The sequence below is a fragment of the Peromyscus californicus genome, unplaced genomic scaffold (assembly GCF_007827085.1).
Source record: "Peromyscus californicus insignis strain IS unplaced genomic scaffold, ASM782708v3 Scaffold_7__1_contigs__length_154581171, whole genome shotgun sequence".
NCBI lineage: Eukaryota > Metazoa > Chordata > Mammalia > Rodentia > Cricetidae > Peromyscus > Peromyscus californicus.
Window position 1 is genome coordinate 125,771,121 of NW_026294595.1, and position 12,394 is coordinate 125,783,514.

Sequence of the window (12,394 nt, forward strand, 5' to 3'; positions counted from 1 at the left end):
TAGGCCAGCCATTTAACAGGGAACACTAAATCCATCCTCACCAGAACACTCTTTAGTGGGTTCTTCCATTAGTTTTTTGTTTATAAACAGGGAATCCAAGACTTAGAGAGAAAGCAATAGAGTGGGAACATGGAAACAAAACAAAACAAAAACAAAAAACCCCACCACAGCCACATCACACACTGACCAGGACCATCCTCACCCTCAGCTCGTGGGGTATCTACAGGTGGAGTTCCATGACCCTTCCTGCAGCTTGTTTTGTTCCTGAAGGACGAGACCTACTTTGCACCACACAGGGGAGAAGAACAGGTCCTCCCACAGGAAATCCAAATCATGATGGCCCATCACAAAGACGCCATCTTTCAAAGAGACGGAATGGTGATTACACAAGTTTCCATTTTCCCCGCCTTCCTCAAAGGTGTGAGACTCGGCCCAACTGCTCTAGAAGGCTGACGGTGTCCCCACAACAGCCGTGCACACGTCTCCTGGTCCCACCACCCACCGCCTTGGTTCCCCTTTCACTTACACTGGCCCACAACCAAAATGTCAAGGGTTCCTGGGTCCACGGCTACCCCCTCTAGTCCCATATATGACCACACACAAGGAAACTAGAAATACCCGGGAGGGCTGTGAATATACACTCTCCGTGGATACCAACTGGCATAAAGGCATTGTGAAGGGCCTTGTGATGGATGGCACGGCTAAGTGGTGGACTGCTGAGAGAAAAAGCAGATCCCATCACAGAGTGCAGGGTGAGACAGCTGTGGAGGGGAGAGGAACGCCCTTGGTGTGCAGGGCAGGCGTGTGCCAACCCTGTGTGAAAGAAGACCCTGGCAGCTTGGGGGAACTAGGCAACGGCTGGAGCTGGAGGGAGGCAGTGAGGGCCTGACTTCACTTCCATGCCTTTTGAATTTAAGCCATTTGACCATAACAGCAGGTCGAAAAATATCATGAAAACTGGTCTTAAGACGCCCTTAAAAGGACTCCAAAGGCTTCAGCATAAATTCCGAAAGGACGCCTCTTTCAGACGATGTTTAGAACTTATAGAGAGACACTCCTCCCACCCACAGTGTCCAGCTCCAGCTGCTTGTCAAAGACTGAGGGTCCAACCTTGAAAGCTGAACCACCCACTGCTTCCCAGCAAGCCTGCTCCTGTCTACACAGGCCATGTCCACTCCTCCACCTCTGTGTCCATGTCCATACAGACCATGTCCACTCTTCCACCTCCGTGTCCATGTCCACACAGACATGTCCACTCCTCCACCTCCATGTCCATGTCCACACAGGCCGTGTCCACCCCTCCACCTCCATGTCCATGTCTACACAGGCCGTGTCCACCCCTCCACCTCCGTGTCCATATCCACACAGACCATGTCCACTCCTTCACCTCCATGTCCATGTCCATACAGACCATGTCCACTCCTCCACCTTCATGTCCATGTCTACACAGGCCATGTCCACTCCTCCACCTCCATGTCCCTGTCCACACAGGCCGTGTCCACTCCTTCACCTCCATGTCCATGTCCATACAGACCACGTCCACTCCTCCACCTCCGTGTCCATGTCTACACAGGCCATGTCCACTCCTCCACCTCCATGTCCATGTCCACACAGGCCGTGTCCACTCCTTCACCTCCATGTCCATGTCCACACAGGCCATGTCCACTCCTCCACCTCCATGTCCATGTCTACACAGGCCATGTCCACTCCTCCACCTCCATGTCCACACAGGCCGTGTCCACTCCTCCACCTCCGAGCAGACTCTGGGTGTAATGCTTCTAAGACATGGTCCAGATGCCCAGACTCTGCAGGACTGGGCCTCCACTCTCTGGGTCCCTCTGTCCTCCCTGAAATGAAGCCATAGAGTGTGCCAGCAAGTCACAGGGCATGTCTCCAGCACTGTGCCTGGCTGGCTGCTTGACCCTGAGTGAGTGAGCACCTCATCCTGGTGGCCTTCCCAGGATGGTGGTGGAATCAATTCAATGAGGTGTCGACACCAGGCATTCAGCAAGGCTCCGTGAGGCAGGTAGCCCTTTCTGTCATCATTCCTTTCGTTCTGTCACCAACCCCTGAATAAAGTCATGTACCCTCTTCACATAGACACTCCTCCTTCAGGGAGACTTGATCTATTTACCTTTCTTTCCTCCACCGGCTCCCCCGTCTATGCTTTGCTTGTCCTATACCTGTCTAGGTCACCAGGGGGCAGCAGTGTCTGGAAAGCTGGGAAAGGGAACCTTGAGGCTGAATTGGGTTGGAGGAGAGGCCACCAACAGTACCCATTTCTCCACCAGCATCCTACCTATGTCACAGTCTGCCCTTAAGGGAGGGAAGTCAGGGCAGGAACTCAAGCAGTAACTTGGAGGCAGGAACTGAAGTGGAGACCACAAGGAGCCCTGTCCCTGGCTGACGTCCTCTGGTTTGCTCGGGCACTTTTTTAAATACACCCCAGGCCCACCTGTCTAGAGATGGCGCCTCCCACAGTGGGCTGGGCCCTCCCACGTCAATTATGGATCAAAATCATGCTCCACAGGCTAATCTGATGGTGGCAGTTCCTCAGTTGAGGTTCCTCTTCCCAGATGACTCTACTGTGTGTCACGTTGACAGAAACTGTACAGCACAGGCAAACACCGTGTTTTTCCCTCGTGTGAGGAATCTGGTTAAACACAGGCGCTCACACCCGTGAATGGAGGACGTGAAAACAGAAATGGAACTGTGAGAGAGGAAGAAGTCTAAATGGACGAGGAGGACAAGAGAAGGTAATGGAATATAGGCAACATGGAAGCCGAAGGCGGGAAGGAGACAAGAAGGAGGGGGATGGAGATTGGGGGAGGGCGGATAAAGACAAGGTGCAATGATGGGCGTGTTTGAGAACGCCACGGTGGAACTCCTTCTTGTGCTGTTGTGTTTTGTTCTGTTCAGTCAGGTTTTTCTCTGTATGTAGCCCTGGCTGACCTGGAACTCTCTGTGTAGACCAGGCTGGCTTTGAACTCACAGAGATCTGCCTGCCTCTGCCTCCCGAGTGCTGGGATTAAAGATGAGTGCTACTACACCCAACTTAAACCTCTTTCTCTGAATTCTAGCTTTAAGTAGTAGTAGTAGTAGTAGTAGTAGTAGTAGTAGTAGTAGTAGTAGTAATAAATCACAGTGAAGGTGAAGGAAAAACTGGGGGAGAAAGGAAGCTGGGAGGGATGGAGAGACAGGGAAGGAGCCTGTGGAGCCACCGGATCCCTGGTCCTCGGAGCACAACCTCTGTGCTTGGCGGTTTCCTCCTCGGACAGCCAAGTACAGGAAGAGCCATTTCACGGATGAGCAAACGGAGCCGCTCTGGGCCACACAGCTCTTTGAGATCACAAATGTCACCGCTCCTTATGGGTTCTGAGCAGCACTGAGCGCGCATCGGGACCCATGGCGGGGAAGAGGAGAATTCACTCCCACAAGCTGTCCTCATGTGTGCACGTGTGTACACACGTACACACACCCACAATAAGAGTAAAAACCACCAACAGAGGCTGGATGACACATTACCTTTAATCCAAACTTCAAGGCTGGAAGGCACACATATTCTGGAGGAAGTGTGTCACTGTGGGGGCAGACTTTGAGATTTCATATACTCAGGATATGGTCCAGTGAGTCAATCGACTTCCTGTTGCCTGCAAGATGTAGGACACTCAGCTCTTTTTCTAGCACCATGCCTGCCTGCATGTCGCCATGCTCCCCACCACAGTGGACTGAACCTCTGAACCGTAAGTGAGCCACCACAGTGAAATGTTTCCTTTATAAGAGTTGTTGTAGTCATGGTGTTTCTTCACAGCAATAAAAACGTAAGACAGTGTGAAAGAGTAAAGTCACCTGAAAGATGTTCCCTTACTTGAAGAGTACCTGCAGGACACCTGCTCACACAGGATCACCTAGGCACCTGCTCACACAGGATCACCCAGGGAAGGTGTCTTTCCAAGATCGACTGTCTTCAGCTGCCAAGCACTTGGAGGCCAATGCTCTGTGGTCCAAGGGGACCCCCACACTGGTGGCGGACCTTGGTGTTGGTCAAGTGATGCGTGTTTTGAAAGGGTATGAAAGGCTGGGGTTATAGGGTCATGGCTTCCACCTAGATTCAAATGGAAGGCCTTGGAAGTGTGGGGGGGGGGTCAGATGATGTGTGCCAGGGTCAGAGTCCCTACAGGAGGCCTCTGAGAGGCTGACATATAAAGCTGTGAGGATGAAGCCTAAGCTGTAATGGAGATCACAGGATATTGGAAATGTCAAGAACGTGAGATATCTGCTGAGCAAAATGCAGGCAGTGAGTTCCAGTCCAAGACAGAAGCTACGTGGACTGCCATGGGCAAGGCCACAGGGCAAGTCTGCCCAAGCCCTTTAGGACTCACATCCCACCAGTGTGCATGCCTCCCTGATGTGGGACATGATATTACAGGATTTGGTGTTTACTGGGTGGCCATCTTGCTTGGGTCTGCTTCTTTCTGGTTTTTTCCTAATGTCTCCTGTTTGGTATGGGAATACTTATCCCATGCTTTTGTGTCTTGGAAGTATGTCACTCATTTTTGATATTACAGGTCTTTGCCTTTAGTCTCAGAGGAGACTCTGGACTTACCATTTTGAACAATGTGACAGCTGCCCAAGCAGCTGTGAAGACTTATGGGATAGACCAAATGCATTTCGAATTATGAGACGGAGAGGAGCCTTTGAGGACTTGGAGGTTGAAATAAGCATGATGGAGGCTTGGTCCCCAACTCATAACACTATTCGTGGAGGTTCTGGAAATGTTAAGATGTGGGGCATTTCTGGAAGAATTAAGGTCACTGGACCATACCCTTGAGACCTCCCTTTCCTCCTACTCCTCCTTCCTCTCCTCTGTCCCCCCTCTCCCTGCCTCTCAGACACCATGAAGTGAGGATCATACACATACACTCATGCTGCCATGATGTTCTCAGACACATGGAGCTGAGCAACTATGAACCCAAGCCTCTGAAATCATGAGCAAAAATAAAAAAGGGCCAAGTGGTGGCGGAGGCAGTGGTGGTAGTGCACATCTTTAATCCCAGCACTCAGGAGGCAGAGGCAGATAGGTCTTTTGAGAGTTCAAGGCCAGCCTGGACTACAAAGGGAGTTCCAGGCCAGGCAGGGCTGTTACACAGAGAAATCCTGTCTCAAAAAACAAAAAACAAAAACAAAACAAAAAAGGAAGCCTTCCTTAAGTTGTGTTCTCAGGACCTGTCACACGATAAAAACGTCTTATGAATACAGCATCTTGGGGCTGGAAAGCTGGCTCAGGGTTTAAGCGTACTCACTGCTCTAGCAGAGAACCAGATTCTCTTCCTAGCACCCACATGGTGATAATCCTAGTTCCAGGGGATCCTGCACCCTTTGCTGGCCTCACAGTCACTAGCCATGCATATGTGTACCAGCATGCATACAGATAATAAATATATAAACAAAAATATTTTAAAAATGATAAATATAGTATTTTTAAAAATTGTTATTCTTTTTTATTGGATTGCTTCCTTCGTATTGTGAAAACTTTCTCTTCTTGTTTCTCTACATAGAGATCAAGTATAGAAATAGAGATACATAAATGGACAGACAATAATAGGTATCTTGTAGATGCAAACCTTTTACCAAGTGTTGGTTTTGCCTGCATCTTCTAGTCTCTGGTTTATCTTTTCATTTTCTCAACAGGGTCCATGCTGTTAAAACAGAACTTTGTTGTTGCTGGGGTTTTGTTGCTGGCTTGAGTTGAAGGTGGGCTGTTTTTGTTTAACACAGGGTGTCATGTTTCCCAGGCTGGCCTTGAACTTGCTATATAGCCAAGCATGATCTTGAACTCCTAATCCTCCTGCTTCCACCTCCTGACTACTGAGACGATAGATATGTGCTGCCAGGACAGGCTCCTGTAATCAAAAGTTTGTCCAGTCCCATCCAGCCCCACAGTCCACAGCCGCTTATAAAATAACCACTCAGAGGCTCAATATTATTTACAAAGTGTATGGTCTATGGCAGGCCTCTTGCTAGCTAGCTCTTATATCTTAAATTAACCCATTTCTATTAATCTATGTTTTGCCAATTGGCTGTGGCATTACCCATCTGCTGGCATGTTGTTCCTTGGGCAGCAGCTGGCGTCTCCCCTGACTCTGTCCTTCTCTTTCCTGTTTCTCTCCTTGGATTTCCTGCCTGCCTCTAAGCTGCCTTGCCATAGGCCAAAGTAGCCTATTTATTAACTAATGGGAAAAACATATATTCACAGTGTACAGAAAGACATCCCCAGCAGGCTCCAAACTTTACATTTTAAGTCAAAAATTTCCAGTTTTTATCGTTCGTCGTTTTTCTGTCATATCTGAAAATTCTTTGCTTGACCAAAAATCACAGTGATTTTCTCCTGGTTTTTTTTTTGTCCAGAAATTTTATGAAATTAGGTCTTCCATTTAGATCTTGACTTTCTTCTTCAAGGTATTCAAGTACGTGAGGTGTGGTGAGCTTGTCTTCATTCCTTTAAATTTTCTTCTTAATTTTTGTGTGTGTGTGCATGAGTGTGTGTATATGAGTGTGTTTAATCATGTGTATGATTGTGAATGCCTGTGTGTGTGTGCATGCATGAGTGTGTTGCATGGGTATATATTCATGAGTGTGTATGTGGTGTATACATGAGTGTGTGTGTGTGTGTGTGTATGTGTGTGTATGTGTGTGTGTGTTGCCATTGACACTAATGTGCAGAAGGCAGAGAACAACTTATAGGAGTCAGTTTTCTTGTGATGCTGTATGAGTTTCAGAGATTGAACTCAAGTCCTCAGGCTTGGTAGCAAGTGCCTGTGCATGCTGAGCCGTCTCTCAGGCTCTTTCCTGTTTTAATAGGAATATAGAATACAATTTTACTTCTGGAAAATTATCCTCCCTGGGGGTCAGGGGGTGGCTGAACTGGTAAAGGGAAGATGAAGCTTGGATCCTCAGAACTGGTGTGAAGTAGACACAGTAACATGTCTGTAATCCTAGAACCCCTGTGCCAAGATTGGGGGCAGAGACAGGAGAATGCCAGAAAGCTCTCAGGCCAGGCAGTACATGGGAGCAGGGAGAGACCCTGTCTCAAAAAAAGGTAGAAGATGAGGACCAATACCCAGCTTGTCCTCTGGCCTCCATACACATGCTGTGGCGTAAGCGTGCGAAAGAGAGGAAAGACAGACAGACAATTACCCTCCTGCCAGGTCAAGTGGTGCATGCTCGAGACCACACTCCAGAGGCTGAGGATGATTGGGAGTTTAAGATCATTTTGGACAACCTATTAAAAAAGAAGGAGGGAGGGAGGGAGGGAAAGTATTGCCTACCCTCCCACAAATGTATAAGATGGTATTTATGGCAAATTTAACTCAAAAATAAAACATCAGAAGCCACCTGTACCCCTCACCTACAGACTGCCAGGGGGCAGGCTGGCCCACCAGCACTGTGGGAAATGACAGCCACAGCATTGGTACTGGCCATCAGCCATGGACGTCTTCAGGGGCTGCACACTGCTGGATGGAATCCACTCTGGTGTCTCAGTGCCCATGTTGACTCGGTGATGTTTTCCGACCATCTTCACAGGCATCAGACAGAATGCAGTTGTCCTTGTGGGATAGAGGGACAGCTCTAAAGAGGTCTGTCAGGACAGCCAAGGACAGCACAGGCTCACGTGTATGAACCAGTGCTCACTCTCTGTGTGTTTCCTTACGTGTGTATAAAACATACCTGGGAAAATCATCGGGAACTGACCACAGAATGGCCTCTGGGAACAGGGCTGGGGTCCGGAGGGCAGGCGTCAGGGACATTGGCTCTTCACAGTGTCCCGTTGTAACATTGAGATTCCATGCTATGGCTGGGGAGTACACCCTCCAAAAACAAATGGGAAATGGAAACAGAGGAAGCTGCTTCCCCAGAGGCGCTCCTGGGGGAGGCCCTCTGCTGTTGAGGCCCTCCCCTCCTGCCTCCGGAGACACACACTCAGCAGGCCAGCTTGGTGGAGAATGCTTTCTCAGTTGGGGAAACTGAGCCCCTAAGCAGGGTCACTGGGGCTGAACCAAGGTGCTGTGTCAGGTATCCTCTAAGGCCAGAGGGACAGAGAGCCAGTGAGGGTCCCTTAGTTCGTCCTGCCCCTGAGGAGACCCTGACAAAATCACTTGAGGGCCAGCTCAGAGGCCAGCCCATCTGGAAGCTATCTGTGCCCTGGGCACAGAGGACAGTGGAGGAGGGCAGGAGGAGGGCAGGAGGACCTGGGGTGCATGCACACATCTGCTCCTCATCAAGCCTGAACTGTGGACTGGGCCCCAGCCCTGGAAATCTTGTGTACCAGCCAGGTCCAGCCACCCTCAGGCCAGCCACCCTCCCCATGGGGACAGAGCAGTCACACATAAGATCCATGAGGAGAGGGTGGGGGTGGGGAGCAGACAGCCCAGCTACAGCCCCATGCCTTACAGATGCCCGGGTTCCCTTCCTGGTTAAGATTCCATAAGCCAGGCAGGCCAGAGGTCCCTGCAGGCTTACAACAATCATCCCTTCCCTCCTGGCCTCTGTGCCACAGAGCAGGTGACCACACCAGAAGCTGGAGCATCCCATGCAGATTCAACCAGTGTGTGCTCCGTCATCTACTTCGCACAGAAGCCCCTGACCCACGTGCTCCTACTATCTTGACTCTTCTGATGACCCCACCAAGGCTCAGAGACACTGAGTAACTTACCTAGAGTCACACAGCCTGCAGATGGCAGAGGCTGGATATGAACATGGCTGGTTGGCTCCAGAGCTCCTACATCAAAGCACTTATTAACCATCCTATGCACCCATGAACCGAAGTTCTGCGGGTACTTGTGGCACTGTCCCCTGAGATGGGCATGAAAACTGGTGTCCACCAGTGCTGGTTGCCAAGGGCACAGAGGAATTGCCATCTCTAGCAATTAGGAGTGAACAGGGAGGAGAGAGAGGCCTGAGGCTGGGGAAAGCCAGAGTGATGGCTCTCTTATTGTCAGCCTTATGTCTTGGGATCGTGTAGGAGCAGGACAGTCCACACCCATAATCCAGTCCAACCCAGCTGAAACTCCAGGCTCAGTGAAAGACCCTGTCTCAAAAAACAAAGTGGAGAGAGACTGAAGAAGACACCAAATGTTACCCTCTGTGCCTCTCCTTTCTCTGTGTGTATTCTGTGTGTGTGTGTGTGTGTGTGTCTGTCTCTCTCTCACACATACACTCATGTATATTTACACCAGCACACACACACACACGTCCATGCTCACCAGCACACACAAGTGTTCACACACATGTACACATATATTCATACACAAAAATGAAACAACGGAGAAATGGATTGTACAGCAGTATTCACCCGGCTCTGCTCCCTGACTGCGGTGGCAACGTGATCTCCTGCTGCTGTAGCCAGGGATGCCCTGCAGCCATGGACTGTGTCTTTGAACTGTGAGCCAAAATAACCCCTCCCCCAACCCCCCCCCCAAGCCTCCTCTAGTCTTGTGCTTGATCTCAGCAGTGAGAAAAGGAACTTATAGAAGCCCGGTGGTGGGGAGAGGTTGGGAACGCCACACTGGGGCACAGTCTAGACCAGTCTGCTGGAGGGTGCAATGTGGCTGACTCCTGCATTAAAAAACACATCCTCTGACCTCCTGTCTAGGATGCTCCTTGGAGAAGCAGGCTTGTGTGGACATAGTGGCACCAGTAAGAACTTCCCCACAGCCCTGTTAGTAATAGGACGTTAGCCGCAGCCCAACTGCCCAGCAACAGCAGCCGTGTGGCCCGGCCACACTTGGGAAAACTATGCGGTGATGAAAAAGCCCGAGGCAGAGTCCCTGTGCTGACAGGCTCTGTGCAGAGCCCATTGTTCCAGGGACACAGGAAGCTGCTGGCCAGTGCGGGGCGGTGTGAATTCTGGGGAACCGTCTGCGTAAGGAGCTGGGAATGAGCCGGAAGTGGGGCCAGGAGTGCACGCACAGAAAGAGTTTTAACTCACCCTTCCAGAGCTTTCCTCACTGAGTCAGGAACGGTCATATCGGAATTCTTTTTTAAGAGCTGTGTTGGGCACATAATCGAGCGCAGCTCAAGTTTGATGAGGATGTTGTGAGCCCTTGTACCTGCTTGGAAATACAGCTGCTGGCCAGTGTGTGCAGTGAGCATCCTAGGGAGCTGGGAGCTGGGAATGGGAAAGGAATGGTCCAGGAGTAAGTAGAGGCATGAGTTTTAAAGTGTGCCTGGAGCCCCTTCCCCAGGTGTCTGGCAGGTGGTAGTGGCAGGAAGAGGGGAAGCTGGGAAGGAGGATGGGGGAGTTGGAGGGCTGGAGCCTTCCAGTGGGTGTATGGAGTGCTGCCTGTGGGCCAGAGCCATTCTCCCAAGGGAGCATTATCATCCCATTTTCCAGATGGGGAAGCCGATCCTAGAGCACTTACCTCCCTTGCAGCCAGCAAACAGCAGCCGCAGAAGCCACACAGGCTGGTTGCCACCTCAGCTTGCGCTCCCAGCCGCTGCTCAGCTCTGCCCGTGAGCCATGACCAACTGCCCTCCACTCACAGGCCAAGAGCCTGAAGCCTGGCTCCGGGTCTGCTCTCGTCCCTTCCAGTGGAGGATGAGGGCAGCCAGCAGCCCGTGGCCACTTATCCAAGACGCCTGGGAGTGATTAGGACCAAGCCCAGCGCTCTGGACACAGGCGCCTTCTGCATTTTAATTGCGTTTTAATGGAGCTCCGGCCATAAAACCCACAGGCAGGTCACTCACTGTTGGGCAGAAGAGCAGGGCCAGCCTTCAGGAACGTGAAGAGAAAGCGCCTCCCTGTGAGAGAAGAGGGCAGGGCCCAGGTAGAAAGACTTCAGGACAAATAGGAAGACTCAGTCCTGAAGGAGTGATCAGTCCCCACGCCCACCCTAGGTTGAGAATCCAAATGTCATTAATCACCCTCCTATGCACTGACTACTGAGCCACCTACACCCCCCACCCCTTGAAGCCAGAAGGGACCCAGGTCAGGGTCTACATTATCTTGACGACAGCCTTAGCAATAGCCATAGAGAGGCAAAGGATGGGAAGAGCCCACAGTGACTGATCAGCTACCTCGTGGCGACCTTGGGACCAGGCCATCCTCATTCCACAGCTGAGACAGGGGCTAAAGACTTGCTCAGAGACAGACAGCTGCCAAGCTCGACTCCAGTCTTGCCCCTCCTGAACAGTGAAGGGGCAGGCCCAGAGGGCACGGAGCAGCCCCGGGTCGCAAGGTGAGTCGGGGCAGGACTCTCAGACTGTCCCCTTATGTGCCAGACTCTTTGGGAAGATGAGACTGTGGTCTAGGTCCTGGGGGCCTAGATTCAGGCCTGAGTCTCTCTCCTGAGTCGCTCAACCTCTGCCATAGACATAGAGTGAAAACAAGAAAAAAAAAGGCAGGGAGGGACCAGCTTGTCACATGGAGGGCACAGAGACATCCCTGTCTCTTCTCCTCCAGTGATTCTCCCTCCTACACCCCCAAGGCTGGCTTTCAGGTAAGGCCTTCCACTGCCGCCCACCAGAGCTGGCCTTTGTCATGGCCCAGGCCTGACAGTCACACTGACTCCTGCCTTCTCCACTCAATCCTATTGCCCTTCCTTCCATTCCAGGATGACAAGCCGTTCAACCTCAGGACCTTTGCACTGGCTTTTCCCTCTGTCCAGAGCATCCTCCTCACCAGTCTTCCTGGGGTTCCCTCTGCCATAATGTCTAAGCTCCAGGATCACATGTGACCCCCAATGTGGAGGTCCCCAGACCTCCTCCTGTCTTACGTCTTAGGGTCTTCATGGCATTCGCCCCCACCAAACTCCTAAGGCTCATTCACTTGCCTATATGTTCTGTCCCGCCTTCCCCTGCTGGGCCCTGTGTCTGAGGAGGTCCTGGGTTTCCTTACATCGTCCTCATCCTGTGAGCTTGGCTGCAAAGGTACCAGGTCCTAGCCCACAGATCCTGCTGACTGGCCTGGCCAGGAGAGAGCAAAGGCAGGAAGCTCAGGGAAGGCTCCGCCCCGCCAGGGCCCCGGCCTCTCATCCGTGAAGATGACCTCAGGCAGGACTGGATGGCCTCAGCCTGCCAGCCCTGGCCCCTCGGTGCCCTTCCATGCTGCAGTGGCTCTGTGATTACCACCCTTGTTATGGTTTGTATCCTGCCTTGTCGTCAGACCCTCTGCCTGCCTGGGCGCCGTCTGGCAGTCCAGGCAGGGGAAGGGCTCGAGAAATGTCTGGCCTGCATGTCACAGAGCTGTCACTGATGCCAGTGAGGAGACCCTGGGATGGGCTGCCATCGTTCTGCAGACTTTCGAGGGCTCCAGGCAGAGGGTACAGGGCGACACGAGGAAGCCAAAGGTGCCCAGTGCCAAACCTGCCAGTGTCTAGCAAGACAACCCCCGGAG